Raw genomic sequence first — 6219 nt, forward strand, 5'->3', positions numbered from 1 at the left:
ATATTTTTGATTTTGAAGGATAAGTTTACAATATCTATTAGCCCTAATACCAATGCATACACAAAAGCTCTAGACTATGGAAACCTGCCATTGATAAATATTATGGGACTTTTACTAAGAATTGTGTCTGATTTCAGAACAAGGGATCTCAAAAGAGCCACTGCACAGTGCCAAGAAACACAAGGTTAAAGAGACCAACAATCCCTGTGGGATTAATATGGATCTGTGCCAAGACTGAGGACTTGTTTTGAGATTCAAGGAAGTGGCTGTTTGACAAATCCAGATGCTGGACTTCCCTGTGCCAGATTCCTATAAGTAACTTAGTTTGGCTTTCATTTTGGCTCCCCTATCCCTGAGATTAAATATAAAATCAGACCAAGGATTCATACTTCCCTTTTAGCTCAAAATCTAGTCCCTTCTCTTTTATAGTATGACAATTTTCTGTAGTCTTGGCTGCCAATGGGTAAGTGCAATATTGCTACAATTGCCCTGCAGGCTTGTAGGACTTAAATCACTTTAAGTGGACCTTGCTGGTGATTCAAGAACCTGTTATGGGTTTAATCTTTTTTACTCACAATTTTATATACATAAGATTTTGATATATATTTTTATCCAGAATTTAATTTTTTTCTTCTATTTGGGTTTTTTTTTGAGGGGGGGGTTCTTTTAAGAATTGATTCAGGGGGAAGCTGGGTAGCTCATTGGATTGAGAGCCAAGTCTAGAGACAGAAGGTCCTACGTTCAAATCTGGCCTCAGACAATTCCCAGCTGTGTGACCCTGGGCAAGTCACTTAACCCTCATTGCCTATCCCTTACCTCTCTTCTGCCTTAGAACCAATACACAGTATTGATTCCAAGAAGAAAGGTAAGGGTTTAAAAAAAAAAGAATTGATTCATATACCCCATAACTCAGCCATGTATCCTGGGGTGATTCTAGTGTTGGTCAACACCCTCCTGGGGGGGGATGACTTAATTATTCTAAAATCCAAAGTTTAAAATCTTTTGGAGAAATTTTAGGAAAAGAAAATTGTTAACAGTTCGAATCAAGAAAGCAGATCTTTTGGAGAAGGTGTCATAAGGATGTCTATGCAAACCACATATTTCATCAAAAGATCCAAAGTGGACTTTGGAATATAATGAACTGAACTGAAGGGGGTGTTAATTTTTATAGTTGGACTGAATATTTGGCTTTTTGTCAATGCATTTATCAATCATTTTTGTTTTCTTTCTCTTCTTATCCCCAAATTGTTGTAATTCCCCTTTTGTAAAGCACAATATTTTATACACCTCTAGTAAGAGAATCTTTAGAGGTATAAGCTGGTTATATGAAATGATTCATTGGAGAGACTAGGCATGTTAATCTCCAAGACCCCAAATGGGGAGATTTTAACATGCTCATCTCCCTGTGCTGTGTGACTGGATGTCATGTGAACACTCCAAACAGAGGTCATAGGTGAAGAGTCCTAGGAACATGATCCAGAACTTAAGGGTCTATACCAAAAGAGAATATAAAAGAGGGGTGCAAGGGGGCACCCACTCTCTCTATTTCCTTGGATGGTGGTGGTGAACGACCGTGCCTGAGAGATAGATAGCTATGTGGAGAGTCACATAGTCAAAATTAGATTAGAAATAGGCTTTAATCTCTTCCTATCTGCTTTCTCTTTTTCTAGTGAATATTAGTAAATTCTATGGAAATTAAGATCCTGGAGTTTGTTATTTAACTTTAACACATGCAATTGGCAAAAAAAAAATTAAATTAAAATTAGAGGAAGAAAGGGAAGAGTATTAATGACTCCCAAACTTCCTATAGAAGGTGGTCCCTGAACTGAACCTTTAATTTAACTAAGGAGGGAGAAGGCCCAACTTTGGACCAGCTACCAGAAAAGGAATCTCAGGGATTCAATGGAAACAGACCAGAATTAGGATCCAGTGTCTGGCAGGGAGTGAAGAGAGAAGACTCTTCACCCATTCATCAGGCCCTGCCCACATGTGGTAAGTTGTGTAAGAGTTTCTATTTCAGATAATATTAAGGATTTCCTGTCAATGAGTGACTTGTTTTGGTCTTGTCCTGATTTTCTCCTTTTATCCAGAGTTCAGGTTTGAATTAATTTTTTAATATTCCCACCAGTAGTTCTCTGCTCCCTTTAATGGTCATTGATCTCTAGGCCAGAGGCCTCCTGCTCCTGGGCATCTCACCCCCAACCTCTATGGTGTGGGGACTCATCAACTCACCTCTCACATGTAATAATTAAAATAAATATTTCTACCCAGATATATATTTTATAAAGTTTGTTGGAATGGGTAGACAATGTTTCTATAAGTAACCTGACTGCATGGTGCCTAGCCTGCCAGTTTCTTCCTCATTCCTCCATCACCTGCCTCCTCTCTCTCAGTTCTCCCTCTCAATTCTCCCATGGTTCTTCCCTGAGCAGTCCCCAACCTTGACTTTTATTGACGTATGGAACATACACAGACGAAACCCTGGAGCAGCTGTGGTATGTCAGGAATGTTTGATAGACATGTAAAGCTCCTCAGGAGGGGAATGGGTCTCCCAAAGGATCACAGGGTGAATTGTGTCAAGGAAGCTTATCCCCTCACCCTGACCATGCAGTCAGGTTACTTATAGGAACGTTGTCTACCCTTCCAATAAATTTTATAAAATATATATCTGGGTAGAAATATTAATTTAATTCTTACACACAAGATCCAACATCTCAATGCCTCAAAGGGGACCCAACCGATTTTGAGGACTTTTTACTTTACATGGAGATGAAACCTGTCCCATTGCAACTTTCACCAATTGCATCCAAATCTGTCTTCTGGAGCTAAACAGAATAAGTCTAAATCCTCTTCCAATCAAGTGCCTTTAAATGTGTGTGTGTGTTGTAAAAATAAATGGTGAGGTATAAAAAATAAAATACTTATTGAAATATATAAGGATAATAAAGGATTTCTAATTCTAAAAGATTCTAAATCCACACAAATAAACTCCCTGGTTCCGCAAGGAACTGCTTCTCCTGTGTTTCACAGGCTACAGTACTCCTCCCTGAACTGACCAACTCAAATTTATACTATCTAAATAAAAATTACCATTATTATCCTTATAATTCTTAACTTCACCTTCAAATTTTAAAATAGCAAAGGCTAACTGGTTGAGTCTCAAGTTAGGTTTTTCTCTGGTATTCTCAGAGTTAAACAATCTATAAAACCACAATAGATAGCACTAATGTTTCCCAAGTTGGGAAAGGAAAACACTAAACTCCTTCAGGTCTTTCCCTCAGACAGAGGGAGAAGCAAAGATGTTACCTCCTCCAGCCCTAAGAGAGTGTTGCTAAGAGTGTGTCTCTCTCAACTGCCAGAGACCAACTCCCAACTGCCAGAGAGAGTAATTGACACAGAAAAACGGTTATAACTGTCAACATCTGAAATCAACATGCTCTCTCAGCTCTGCTTCAAACTCCAGTTCTTTCTCAAGCCAGTCACTTTACTTCTTATCTCTAGCCTAATAAAACAATACTTATTTCTAATATCATCCTTACAGTGTAAAGAACTGGGCCAAAATCCCAAGCCAAAGATCTGACTTTTATTTCGTAAGCACAAATACACAAGTCACAGGTCTGCAGACATGCCCAGTTTGTGTGGTCAGAGATATCTAGTTTCCAGATTCTATAGATACTTTAAACTCTTACCTTCCATCTTAGAATCAATACTGTGTATTGGTTCCAAGGCAGAAGAGTGGTAAGGGCTAGGCAATGGGGGTTAAGTGACTTGCCCAGGGTCACACAGCTAGGAAGTGTCTGAGGCCAGATTTGAACTTGGGATCTCCCATGTCTAGACCAGGCTCTCAATCCACTGAGCCACTTAGCTGCCCTCTAGATTCTATAGATTTTTTTCAGCTTATTTTTTTTTTACCCATTACATATAATGATAAATTTCCACACAAGTTTTCCTAAATTATATGATTGAACTTATCTCCCTTCCTCCCTCCCCTTCCCCTTTGGAGCTGGGATCATGTGTTCTTAATGTATGTTCTGAGCAGGGATATTGAACAAGGTTGATGAAATCAATTTTAAGAACAGATTCTAGTAAAAAGGGTTATGACCAGGACATCCCCCCACCCCTTTTCTCCTTTTCCTTCTCAGGTGACTGGGTGATGATCCTGTAAGATTAGGGAACTGGTGTCCCCATGCCACAACTTCCAGAGCATGTGGTAAGGTAAGGGGAAGTGTTCATACAGGAGCTTTCATCATCACAGAGGCTTTTCATACTATTCTTATTACATCTTATTTAAATCTCCCAGTAATAGCTTATCAAACTATTATGGAGGAATCATTATATGATTAAAAGTTACCCAATTCAATCTCTTCTTACATCATCATATTGAAGTAGTCCCAAAAAGGGAGGATAGTAAAATTGAAGTAGATAAAGCAGATAAATCCCTGTTGGGCATTTTTTAGGGAACAGACCTGGCTTCCCTCCCCTCAGGAGGCTGAGCTGCTTATGCAGTCAGCAGACCAGGCTCTACTTAGCTTGGGGATGAGAATTAGAAAGGGCAGGAAACAAAGGAATTTCAAAACTATTAAAGAGGTCAGGTTGGAAGCAAGATAACATATGGCTGACTAGGGCTAGGTGACTAAATGTATGTGAAAATAAACAACCCCTAAATAACAGTCCCCACATAAATCTGAGGATTGTCTCTTCATCACTGACCCCACATTCCTGTGTTGGTGATTGTAAAAATGGAGATTTGAACCCCGGACTTCAATTCCCAGAAGTCCTTGGCCACTTCCCAGAATGCTTTGTAACCTCACCTGAAAGTCTCACCTGGGCTGTGGACAAAATTGTATTTAAACTGACTCCTCCTACTTCTTGGCTTCCGCTTCTGGGCACACATAGCTCTCTACCTATTCAGCAAAATGTAGGTTGCACATGGTTTCTTATTTTGTATTTTCTTTATTTCTTAATCTCTAATAAACCTCTAAAAACATAATACCTTTAGCAGAGGAACTAAATTTTAATCTTAACATGATAAGGTTTGTTTGATTAAGAACCTATATGTAAAAGGAAATAACTTTGTATCCTGTAACCCTATATAAACGGTTCCAAAATGTAGTCTGGGACAGCTTCCACTAGGGAAGTCTGTCCCAGCTGGTAGATTGTTTATTTGTTCTTTTATTAATAAATCACGGTTGTAATAATTGAAATTCTGGGTGTTTGGATTCACTTTATGAAGTGCACTACTTCAATATCCTTCTTCTATACCTCATACTCCTGATTCTCCTCTCCTATAGGAAAAATAAAAAACAAAACAAACTGCCTGGTCCTTCAAGTGACTTCCATGGCACAGTCTCCTGTTCTCTCACCATTCTGCTCAGGCTTTTCTGACTCCTTCTTGCTCTCGTTCAGAAGACAGATCACTTTGGTGTCAGCATTGCCCACTGCAACCCCTTTAATATAGATGCTCTTGGGCCTGTGTGAACTTGGAAATTACTCTACCCTAATTAGACATACTTTAGGGGAAGATAAAGTTGTAAACTCCTGATTGAACAATGAAGGTACTTAACTCATACCTTATAGTGAAGCTAAAATTTAAGCTGTATATTTTTTGATCTAATAAAAAGGGTGTTAAGTACCTATAAAGGTTAAATTAATCAAAAAAAGGTCAAGTAACTCACAAAAGGTAAGCTTAACAAAGAAGTGTGAAGTACCTCAGAAGATATAACTTAACCAGAGAAGTTGAGAACTAAAGAGTGGATAGTCCTGGAGAAAAATCTAATCAAAGAAGGTGAGAACCTAAGAATAAGCAGTCCTGGAAAAAGCGTCTGCTGTGATTGGTAGACGTGAAAATTTTGGGGAGGTGACATAAGAGAAAATTTCTTTAAAAGGAGGCTAAAAAAGTCAGTTCAGGCAATTGGATTGAATTCAGGCAATTCAGTTTGGATTGAATTAAGGCAATTCAGTTCGGAGTGCAATTAGATTCGGAGTTCAGTTCAGTCAGGACTGGAACTCAGCCTGGAGGATCCCACTCAGACAGCTTCCTTGGAGACAGTCTTGTGGTGAGTGATAAGACTGACTCCCTTTCCCTTAGGCTCAGGGAGGTCACTTTGGCCAAGGCCTTTAACTACTGCCTGGCTCAACCTGAGCCAGAGCAGTTTAAATTAATTCTTTCTCTCTCTCCTTTCCTTAATTCCTTCTCTCTATATTAATTAAATCACCATA

The sequence above is a fragment of the Monodelphis domestica genome, chromosome 5 (assembly GCF_027887165.1).
Source record: "Monodelphis domestica isolate mMonDom1 chromosome 5, mMonDom1.pri, whole genome shotgun sequence".
NCBI classification, from domain to species: domain Eukaryota; kingdom Metazoa; phylum Chordata; class Mammalia; order Didelphimorphia; family Didelphidae; genus Monodelphis; species Monodelphis domestica.